This window comes from Microcebus murinus, chromosome 14 (genome assembly GCF_040939455.1).
Source record: "Microcebus murinus isolate Inina chromosome 14, M.murinus_Inina_mat1.0, whole genome shotgun sequence".
NCBI classification, from domain to species: domain Eukaryota; kingdom Metazoa; phylum Chordata; class Mammalia; order Primates; family Cheirogaleidae; genus Microcebus; species Microcebus murinus.
Genome location: NC_134117.1, coordinates 40,418,301 through 40,430,733, shown reverse-complemented (window position 1 = coordinate 40,430,733; position 12,433 = coordinate 40,418,301). Strand labels below are relative to the sequence as shown.

Here is a 12,433-nt window from a genome sequence, read left to right as displayed (position 1 = left end):
TATTTATTTGTTTGTTTGTTTGTTTGTTTGTTTGTTTTCCCAGTATGTTTTTTACTTGCCTTATTCCTACTTCAAGTAGTCTATCCCTCAAACTTCTGTATCTGTAAGTTTTAGACGCCAGCTTAAATATCACCTCGTCAGAATCACTCTGCTTTGCCACATGATCAAAAGTTCAATTCCTAAGTTTCCTCCATGGTCCCTGACATAACATAATCTGTTCAAAACCAATATCCTTTAAAGTTTATAAATACTTTCTTTTTTTCTCTTTTTTCTGAGTGAATGTGTTTTTCTCCCACTAGAATATAAGGACCACAACAACCAAGGTATTTTTGTTCTCCCTGGGCTAAAATAAACCTGGAAGAGAATGAGAATCATATGAATATTAACTAAAAATCAATTTAAACATTTTTAAAAAGGTACCTGGAAGAGGTGGACAGAGACATCAATAGTATAAGGTAGAGTGAGAACAACTAGTATAATTTTTTATTTGTCTATGATGTATTTATCCATAAAGATTTTCTTTTTTTTATTTTAGGGAAATTAAAACTGTGACTGAAATGTGAATTTTAAATATTTTCCACAACAGGGCATTTGATTTACTTTAATATTTTTGCCATGAAGATAATCTTATGAATATGCAAACAAATTTATAATCTATTATTTTATGGTTCCTGTGTTTTTGTCATAATATAAAAGACATCCACATATTTAATTTATGACAGTAATCTTACCCAAGTTACTGTATTCTGTTAATTTCTGTGCGTGCAGAATTCAGAACAATGCCTGATTCATAGCAAACACTTGATAAATCACTGCTGGATAGATGAACAAGTGAATAAATGAGTGAATTGATGCAATAGCCTCCTAACTATTCTCCCCTTTTTTAATAAATCTGTTTCAAACTTAATTTTTCTAAAGCACGTACTGATTGATCTTTTATTAGAATCAATCAAATTAAAACCTTCTGTCTCCTAGGTAGAGAATCCAGGTGCTCAAGCCTTGCAGGTGGTTTTTTGTGACCTCTCCTCAATCTTTCTATGACCTGTACATCTGGAGTTAAACCATTTATTTACAGATTATCAAATAGGTCACAAATTTTCTAGGATTTTGGTATTTGCTCATGCTGACTTTATCTCTTTACTTTGTACTCCTCTCCCGGTGTATACCATCTGCTAAATTCCTATCCAACCTCTCAGTGTTTTTTGAGCCACTTTCTTCCCTGAATCTCTTCAGCATTACGGAATGTTCTGGTGATTTATCATATTCTGCTTGAATTATACTTACGTGTGACCAAGAGTTTACTTATCTTCTTGATTGGTAAACTCCCTGAAAACAGGAATTTCTGTTTATTATTCTTTGTATCTTACAAACATTTTAGCTTGGTTTTAGATTTCTGCAGGATTTTGACTGCCAGTATTCAATTCACCTGGAAGCATTTTTTATATCTAAATTCCAAACTAAAAGGTAACTTCTAAAAATAAAAATAAGCAAGTATCAATTTTAAAATAGATTTCATGTATGGTACTCAAGAATAATTATATAATAATATTCTGTTAGCAAGAATTTGAGAATATAATTCTACTATTGTAGCAAAGATTTACTTCTATAATAAAATTCAATGTTTTGGTTTTTATGATGAATGGGCAAAATATAGTTTAAATGTGAAATAATAAAGTTTTGAAATATAATAATTCATACTTGGACCCATCAACACTTACCTTACATCAAAATCAATTTCATATGGATTAAATATATTGGTGTAATTTTTCTAATATAAAAATAGAAGAAATGAGCATTAAATATCTGTACTGAAGAAGAAAATTCAGCTTAAAGGAAGATAAATAGAAGGAAAAATAATAGATTTTTAATATCTGTCAAATGCTATAAGATGAAATCATACTACAAAGTGAGAAAACAAATTTATCAAAAAAGTAACCAATATGATATCTAGTACACTTAAAAGTTATAAAGTAGATAAAAAGCAATGAATAAGTTGACAAAATTGACAATTTTCAGAAAAACAAACTCATGAAAACTTTCAACTACACATGTATCTAAAAAATACAAATTATCCAATTTCATATGAATTTTTACCTATGAAATTAACTATGATTTTGTCTGTGAATAGTTAAATCAGGAAAAGTTGCAGACAATGGATGGGCATGTAAATTATTACAATTCATTAAGAAAGGTATTCATATGCACAGTCTTCACATCCATTTACATATCCCGTACATATACAGACCACACTTATAATCTTTTCTAGCCCAGATATAAACTTGATATCTATTTTGTCACCTTCCCCTCCCTATGACATAAAACAGTTCACTAAATTCCTTGTGGGCTTTGCCAATTTAAATATAAAGATTCAGTAGATCATGTGAAGGTTTTAAAAAAATCATTAAAAAGGTAGCCAGGAATCTTAAAATTTGTTTTTTTGCTGTTGTTATTGCCAATTACAAAGTAAAAATCAATTTTCTGCAGAATTGAAATATTTCCCCAGCATCAGTCAAATGTAGTTACATGGCTGCTTGTATGTGAAAAAATGACCTGACATATGAATGAAAGTAAGGAGCCACTGGTCTCTGCAATATGATTCAGTAGGCTTTTGCTTAAATATGCATAAGACAAATCGTTTTTGTATACCTTTAAATTTAAAAGGCTTTTAGAACTTAGACAGCTGCTTCCAACACCCCAAAGATAATGCACTTTTTCTACTAAAATCTTTCTCAAGCAGAGACAATCTAAAGGAAGTGTATGTTTTAATAGATACATACATTTAAATCCTGTTCTTGTTTTAACATACATAGGCCCACATGTCTCCTTTTTGCATCTGTAAGGGTTGTTTTTTGTTACATTCTAACAATACCATAAATTTTCTGTAAAACATAAAGAATGGTGTGTTCTGTGTGAGCTCTCTCAGCAGGAAAAAGTAATGAGGAAATGCATACTCTTGAAGTATGCCAAAAATAATTTCATGGAGTTATTGTAGCATGCTGAGTATTAGAAGGCCTTTTAGATTTCAAACCGGTATTATAATGATTTATAATATTCAAATGTTCTGAAGTGGCCATTCATTGAACATCTTGTTATGCAAAGTAGTCACTAAAATTTCTTGAAAGTCATATATTAATCACTTTGGTCAGAAACAAAGCATTATTCTTTTAGCAGCTGTTTCTAGGATTTTAGGTCCTGTCTTTTACTCAACTAAACCTATTTTAAAAATCAAAGACTATGCCTTTATTTGCACATTTTTTTCTTTTATCTTGAAAGGAAAAGCTGTAATATTTTGATTACATGAGTACTTAGGTTTAAGAAATGACACTGATAATAATTACAGTGGCTAAAAGTTTCTTTTCATAAGAAAGGTATTCATTTTTGTTAGTCAAAGTTCCATATAATATTGGCATTTTTTCTGAAATATAAGTTTATTCTTTTAATTGAAAATTCATATTTTATATTCTTTATGTCACTGAAAAGAAATCAATTTTCTAAGTGCTATTAAGAAAAACAATCACAATATTTTAGTCTTTTGAAAATCTCTCGATTTATATGAAGGTAAGTGGTCATGAAATTCATTCTATAGCAATCAGGAAAAATTTATGTTATTCTATTCTTCAAAGGCTTGAACTGTAACATCCAAAATATTTCTCAAATTATTTCTTGGATTCAAGAGAGTTGTTCTTATTGCCAAAAGTTTCATGGTATTAATATTTCTTACCCTCCCCCCCTTTGCTCAATAAATCTACTGCAAATGTTATAATTGTGTGGTGCATGTCAGCCATTCCACATCCTGACCAGAGCATTGTCTCCCCAGTTAGTAATCAAATCTTCATTCACACAAAAATCTACTAACAAGTAAGTACTATTAATTCTTGGGTTGAAGCCAGTGTCAACTTCTGATCTAAAATTGTGTGGTCTTAAATCACAGATCTACAAGACATGTTAGAAATCATCAGGTCCAACATGCCGACTTTATAAATTAATAGATTAGAGTGTAGTTAGGCAAAGAACTTTGTCAAATGCCAAATAGGAGAGTGGGCCAAGCCCCTCCTTCATTCGTTCATTTGTCCTTCCTTCCTTCCTTCCTTCCTTCCTTCCTTCCTTCCTTCCTTCCTTCCTTCCTTCCTTCCTTCCTTCCTTCCTTCCTTCCTTCCTTCCTTCTCTCTCTCTTTTCTTTCCTTCTCTCCCTTTTCCCTTTCATTCCTTTCCTTTTTCTTCCTTTTTCCCTTCCTTTCCCTTTCCTTCCTTTCCCTTACCTACTTTCTTTCTTTTCTTCTTTCCTTCCACTCTAGGCCCCTCCATTAAATCACTTTATCTTGCCCTTATTATGTCCCAATGTAGATAAGGGGTTTTATTAAGCTGAATAAAGTTGTTAGAGTGATGGCAAGAAATATACAACATATGAGTCTTTAGGAGTTTGGAAACATATCTCAAACATAAAAATTTGGGGAGAAAAGTATGAGATAAAGAAATAGTAAATTCTAACTTTGAGGCTTCATCGTGTGTAAAATGCACCTTGGCCTAAGCTAGTGAAAGAATGGAATTGCCATTTACAGAAAATAGGAGAGCTATGAAGGAAGGATTAGGGAAAAGAAGAGAGAATCAGGAGATTCATGTTGGTCACATTAATTGTGAAATGACTATAGATACTCAATTACCTGTGGAAAAAAGAAGCTGGAGGGATATAAGCTGAAATGTTAATTCTGAAGTCTTCAGCGATTAGATGATACCTAATTCCATGAGACTGGATAAAAACAGCCAGGGAATTACTATACGTAGAAACAAGAAGAGATTTAAGGTCAGAGCTCTGGGGCATTCCATTACTTAGAGATGGAGAAATGAGAAGGAACCTGCAAAGCCAGAAATGTTGAAATCAGAAGTAAGGTAGCCTGGAATACAAACAAGAAATTAAACTCAGAGGGAAAAATCAATTATACTTTCTACCTGTATACCCCATACAGATGCCTGTTACCAGGAATGTTTATTTCTTAATACATTCTGCTCTCTTTCTTCATTTCTTTCAAAATGGGAGTGGCGGTGGTATTACCTTCTCTCCAGCTTCTAAAAGGCATTCAAGTATATATAAATTAAACACATCCTGTCACATTGTAAATATCCTGTTCTCTTTCATTCTTTCCCTCACTACTTACTTATGCCTATGCTTACTTGCTTCCTTCCTTCCTTCCATCAATAAATTTAATTGAATAACTACCTATGGAATTTGACTCTTATAATTTCATGTCTACTAATGCTTGATAACATTATTTAAGTAAAAAGTAAATCTAAGTATTATTTAAATCACATTATTTTTGTTATCCTTAAACACTTTCAGAATTCAATTAATTATACTAATGTTTTCTACTATTTTCACTTCATACCTAGGTGTTTGTTTTATTAAAAAATTACCTGTGGTAATTGGCAGTGAGTTATACAAACAAGTACAACCACTCTTATACTTACATTGCAAAATATGACATAATTTCCTATTTTTATCACTTTACATTTCTCTTGTATTTCAGCATGGGTTCACAATTCAAAGTATTACCCAATTGTGGATAATATTTATGGAGACTGAAGTTGCCTTTATGAAACCTGTTGTCTTTTACCTCCGTAAATTTCAAACCAATTCATTATCCAGATATTGTCATAGGTGGAATTGTTGCTCAATTAGATCATACCATAAGTTTGTCTGCTATTGCACATTTAGTGACACACTTAAGGACTGAAAAGCAATTAAACATATATTTTATTGGTTAAATACTATATATCATAGGGGTTAATAATGAATAAGATTTTATAAAGCAAGAATTATTTTTCTCAGCAAATGATTTTTTTAATTGACAGAAAAAATTGTATGTATTTAATATGTACAACACAATGTTTTGAAGTATATATACATTGTGGAATGACTATATTTTATTACTAGTTTAAGTTCATCAGATAACATATTTCCAAAGCACTCTGTAGAAATGTGCTGTCATTTAATAGAATCTCTTTTCTATTTATTCTACCTAATATTTAGGCAATACACAGAAGTTTAAAAAACCGTGTGTTTATTTTTGATACTATTTAGAACTCTATAAGGGTACTGTTGAAGTAAAAATCGAGAAAAATATGTAATTTATAATTTTAGTTTTAATTTTAATTCACAATAAGTGAAATATCTTACAGAGTTGGTACTAAGATATTACCTTTATCCTACCTCCCAATTTTTGAAAACATATAAACTGTTCATTTATTAAAATATGACATTCTTTATATAAACTCTGATTTATAAAAACATGAATCTAGGTAACAGAAATGTTAAAAAGTAAAACTTTAAGTAATAATTTGGTCTTTGGAACTATATTGATAAAGTATGCTCACAATGAGATTATTTTAATATATTCACAATTTAAATATACTTAAATTATACCAACTACTTTTTCATTCATCTTTTATCCCCTGACCTGGAGGCATTAAATGATCTAAGTATTAATTTAGGAATTTGCTATAGTTTCTGCTATATTTTAGAAAATGAGTAATCATTACTCAGAAATCGTAGTAAGCAACCCACTATATTATTAAATAGACCCAAAGCACAGGGAAAATTGGCTTATTTAGAATGAGACTAATTGAAAGTTCAGCAATGTCCAAAAATGTAGAGAATCCCTAGGGAAAATGTAGTTATTTCAGGTCTTTGCTGGTACACTCAGAGCTGATGTCCATTCAAAAGATTATAATAATAACTTTCCTCCATTGTGATCATTGTTGATTAAACCAATTGAGAAACTCAATTTTATTCAGTCCTTGCAGTATCCCTTTTTATAACTGTTATTATTAAAGTATTAAAGAATGATCCATATCAAAATGTGCTCTATGGAGTCTAAGAGTTGTGCAAAACTGTCCCAGATGTTACTAAGGAGCCACAATGGGCTTGGAGGAGAGAGGGTGGTGTTAGTGGTGACAAAAGTTTTGAAGATCCTATCACACGTCATTCATAAGTCAGCCGAAAAGTTTCTATTGATATGTTTTATACATAGCTGTAAAGTTTAAATTTTATTGTGATAAAAAAGCTGAATATACTTCTTATTGTTTTTTATTTAATTTTGAATGCTGTCCTATTCATTTTTCCTTTAAAATAGGTATTTACTAATTCCATAATATGATATAAAAATTGTCTTGTATATATTTCTTAATTTTTATTTTGTTTAGAGATTTTTATATATCCATGTAGATATCAGGGCTAAGGGAAACTTCATCTTTGCCCCTGGAAGGTTTGCTGAAAGATCAACACACAATAAGAAAGATTAATAAGAGAAAGAGATTACTGTGTGCACGGGGAGAATCAGAGTGATTACCCAATATCCAAATGGAGTCCACAAGTTTATCTGCCCTCATTTTAGAGGGGAGGGCAAGATGAGAAATGCCTTAAATAAGTAATTCTGTTTGGAGCAACAAATAGTTACTACAGAGGATGAATAGATGGGGGGAACAAATTGACTTTGGAAATTAAATTAACCCAAGAGACAGGTATTACCATTAAAATGCATTGGGACAGGTCTGGTTTCATTCTCGATCTTCTTTCCTGCAATATATTGAGATAATAGGGAGGGGAAGGAAAGGTAATTATTCTTTGTGATGGATCCATCTAGTTTTATGCAAATTGAGGGACAGACCCTTCCAATGCCTACTGATCTCTAAGGGCTTTTAATTCACAATATCCTTTATTCCAAGGAGTCATATCTTGAGCTTCTTCATAGATATTCTCAAGATTTTTATAAATATTTATTTTCTCATGATGTTACTTAATGTAGATCATTTTAGAACTATTTTAAAATAATATTTTTATCAATTTAATTGTGTCCACTTATTCAGCAGATCACAAGCAAAATTTGGTTGTGAAAAAGAAATTATTGTTTTTGTTTTCCATAAATTAAATGAATGTGCCAATATCATATATTCTGTTAATACATGGTTTCAAGAGAACATTTTTAAGTGTTTGAAACAAAATATAGCTATTTCTATCTATTTCTGTGCCTATTTCTTGGTCTATACATAAGATATATGAATGATTAAGACATGTTCTTTAACTTTGAAGAAAATCAAAATACAGTAAAAATAACAGCAATATGTAAAATATCTTAGATTTTGTATTTCATTACCATAAAATTTTGTTACTCCTTTGACAAAACAGAGATGCAAAACCTGTGACCCTAAGGTAATAACAGTATAGTATAAAATTCTGAAATATAAAAATGCCATAGACTGATAAATAACTTTCAATCTATATAGTTTTCCTTAATTGTCCTGGATTGTTTACCATATCATAAACACCATATTTCTAAAGTGTCATTTAAGGAGAATTTATTCAGTGCTCCCTTGTTAGGATTCTGTTGAAATGGCAGACTCTAGGCATAAAAAGAAATGTGCAGATGGAAGTGATTTTTCATAACCTAAGTAAAGAATATAACCTGAAGCATAGATGATAACATGCATTCTGAGAGCTAAGTTTTAAATCAGAACTTAAATTTGCTGCTTTCAAACTTACATTTAGGATTGATTGCAATTTTTTACTTACTTTTCAGAATTTATGATAGTTTATCTCAAGCATAAGTTTAATCATAATCTGTAGGAAAATAAATTGTTCCTATATTCTGCACTTGAATAAAGACTTTGTTTTTGATGTGGTATTGATCAATACCTCTATCTTATAGGAAAATGGAAACATCATTCACTAGTAGCAGTTGAAGTTGACAAACCCAGTGATTGACAGACAGACAAGACACTAGGGTGAGTAGTGGTTATGTTTTCCTTAAAGCTGTATCCTTTATTTTTTTTTTTTTTCTTTTCTCCTCTGAGGGAAAACAATGCACTGTATCTGTATTTCATGTTAAGTTTATTGTGTATGGAGTTTGAATCCCAGGCATTGCTCAACATCTTTAAACAGGTATATGCTATCTCCAATTCATCTAAACCAGAAAGAGAGAAAAGAGTTAATCACAGAGTTAATAAAAGTCTTTTCCCAGAGAAATGAAATATCAGTTGTTTCTCCTTTAATACATTTAAAATAAGCAAACCTTCTACCCAGTTTAGATATATCATTCTTCACTGATTGTCTCATTCTCTTGGAGGACATTCTGGCAGTAAAGCAGTAGACACATAGCATCCATCATCAAGTGTCAAAGGGCCATAAGGTCGATGGCTCTTTTTGACCTTTGCTGTTTCCAAAAACCATCGCTGAGTACTATAGGCAGAAGTTTGACATTTTCAGGATGAAAATCAATTTTCTTTTATGTGTTTCTGAAGTGAAGCTTGTGTTTTGATTGCAGAAGAAATGGCTTTTCTAACTTGGAGTAACAAAATGGAAATTAAAATAAAATTTGGGTAACGATAGCTTCAAAGAAAGTTAGGGGAAATGTATTTTAGTGGTCTAATAATATTTAAAATCCATGGATAATAATAGAAACTTATGGAAATAGGTACAGAAATAGGATAATTTCTACAAAATCAAGGTAGTGATCAGTTAAATTTATAACTAAAAAGCTCAGATCAAACTGGAACATAATATATAAGAACAATAAATACTCTTAAAGAAGAAATATATAATTATAATTTACAATTTATTAGATATATACATATTGAGCTTTTATATACATGACTGCTTATCATACCTACTGATCTTATATCTCTTGCTCATAGATCCACAAAGACACAAAAAAGAATATCTCTTTTGTCCATTAGCATGTAGATAGCATTTATCATAATGGTGTGGCAAAGCAAACATTCCATAAGTACTTGCTCTCTGAATATTTTAAAATATTAAAAATAAAAATATTTTTATGATTTCATGTTTTTGTAATGTAACATAAATGTGATAAATGTGATATAAAAGTTTTGTAGGGGAATCTATAGAGTGTTGAAAATAAGCATTTAAAATAAGATTCTCTTTTAGTAATTATGCATTTAATTTTTTAATTACCTACCTAAGTTTTAAAAGTGCTGTAGGTCCTTTTCTGTGCACAGAAGACATGTCTGTGTAAGTATATTTAAATGTACATGAGACTTTATATTTCTAACCATAACTTTATTCCCCATATACACATATTTAAATTCCTTTGTAATAATATATTTCAGATAATTTTTTCATGCAAAGGATCACATCAATTTTTTCTTAAGATTGTGATTCCATTTTGTTAATGAGTACATAAAAGCATGAAAAAATAATTGAAAAGAGTCTAATTTTGTGTCCTAAAGTTTCTTACTATTTGTTGTTCAAGGTAAGTTCATAATAAATACTCTCTTAGACCATTTAAATAAAAATATGTAAATAGCTTATTATTTAAGAATTATTGATATATAGTCTCACATTTTTAGATGTATAAATGGATAGATAGATGATCATAGACCAGTATCAAAAAATCCATCTCACACACACTCTCGTATGTGACAGTTCTCAGTTCTTTACCCTTCTATATAATAAATTCCTTGAAGGATAAGAGTAAATATTCTTCATGTATGCCTCCCCACTTCACTTGTATGGTAGGAGTGTGTTCAAATGATGACTAATAAAGATGAGGCTATTTCAATTATTTCATCACAGGTAAAAACCAATAATTATAAAAACATAAGACATCTTTTAGTTTCTTCTTGAGATTTTGTGGATTTTATTTTTTGTTCTGCCATTAATATAAAGAAAATCTGTTTCTGTCTTTAAACAATTGATATACTGTTCGCACTGTTACATGATAAATTAGCAAGAACACAATCAAATTAAGGACGAACTTTGGTAAATTTGGCAGAAGTCTCCTCAATATGTATTTCAATTACTTAATCTTTCTAAGATGTTACCTTTACTTTACTTTGATTGAGGTACTTAAGTTTACAATATTTTGTATATCTTATTTAATTATTTTAAATCCTGTTTGTAATTAAGTATCACATTAAATAAATAATAGGTAAATTTTTGTAATAACAGGTCAAGGAAACAAAACATTGACCAAAGACAGTATTTTTTTTTTTAAAAAGTAAATCAAGGAATTCTATGTCAAACAGGCGCAGCCCAGTCGTATCACTGCTAGAATATGACATAAAATTCTTTAAGTACATGTATACTTAAGTATAGGCCTTACTTGTTAGAAGATCTTTTTTTCTCATGTAAAAGCTTAAGTCATGTATTATCAAACAGAGAGACTGACATCCAAACTGGGATCTGACTCCAAAACCATAGTAGGTTCTGCTAGATCATACTGCCACTCCATTGATAATAGGAAGACATATGATCTGAGGTTAGCATAAATAAATTTCATGATTTATAAACCTGAAGCTGTAGATCTTTACATATCAAATATAACTTTGTGAGACAGTCCTAGGTAGTCTCTTTAGAGTATAAATGCATCAACATAATTACAATTTTTTTATTTATCTGCTCTAGGTTAAATAAATGAAATAACTAAATAATTTGTGCACACTTTTAAAACGTCTAGGATAAAAACATTTTAATTTAGCATCTTTTTACATCAACAGCATGGCTGTTGACATTGAAGAAACATAATTCTTTGACAAGGGGTATAAATGAAGCAAATTATATTTTCTAAGGGAAAATGTTGAGGTTGAAAAAAGCAGTAATTTAAGTACTATAAGAAAATACAGAAAGTTTGTCCTACATCTAATGGAGTTTATAATTGTGTAATCTGTCACATTAATGTATTTAAAGCCTGGTATTCATGGCTCCATTCAAATTAGATTAAATAATTTAAATCTAATATCATAGATTATACCCTCAAGTACATTTCCTGCTATTTTGATGTTAATTATCCATATCACTCAGATAATTACCACCTAACTTGTTCATAGCGCAAGGTATACTATAACTTTTACCTCAAGGAAGCTTAAGTAGTCCTTTTATCAGGGGCAAGGACAGTTTTCTAAGAGGCTTAATTGTGTCAGAGAAAATCACTATAATAAGAAGTGAATTCACAGAGACCTAAATATTATCAGATGAGGCAATGATTTGAATGACAAACTGCAATTCATTTTAATAATTTTTTTCTTGCACTTTTCTAAAGCAGCATTCAGCAAACTGGTTATCCTCAAATAAGCTGGCCTGAGAAGAGACAATCCATCAAAAAAGAAAAAATCCTATGTTCAAAACAATTTTGCCAAGTTAGGAAAATGACATAAAAATTTGTAATAAAAATCAAAGGCTGGCCGGGCGCGGTGGCTCACGCCTGTAATCCTAGCACTCTGGGAGGCCGAGGCGGGTGGATTGCTCAAGGTCAGGAGTTCAAAACCAGCCTGAGCGAGACCCCGTCTCTACCATAAAAATAGAAAGAAATTAATTGGCCAACTAATATATATATATATATATATATATATATATAAATCAGCCGGGCATGGTGGCTTGTGCCTGTAGTCCCAGCTACTTGGGAGGCTGAGGCAGGAGGATGGC

At 30.6% G+C, this 12,433-nt stretch overlaps 1 protein-coding gene across 2 annotated transcripts in view; it reads left to right on the top strand.

The window, feature by feature from the left end:
• The window catches only part of PCDH15 (protocadherin related 15), a 1,489,951-nt gene that overhangs the window by 363,682 nt on the left and 1,113,836 nt on the right, over nt 1-12,433 (top strand). For both annotated transcript variants that reach the window (XM_076010005.1, XM_076010003.1), the window contains exon 2: nt 8,700-8,775. The gene's annotated coding sequence lies outside the window, so the exon portion shown is untranslated. The remainder of the gene's footprint in view (nt 1-8,699; nt 8,776-12,433) is intronic.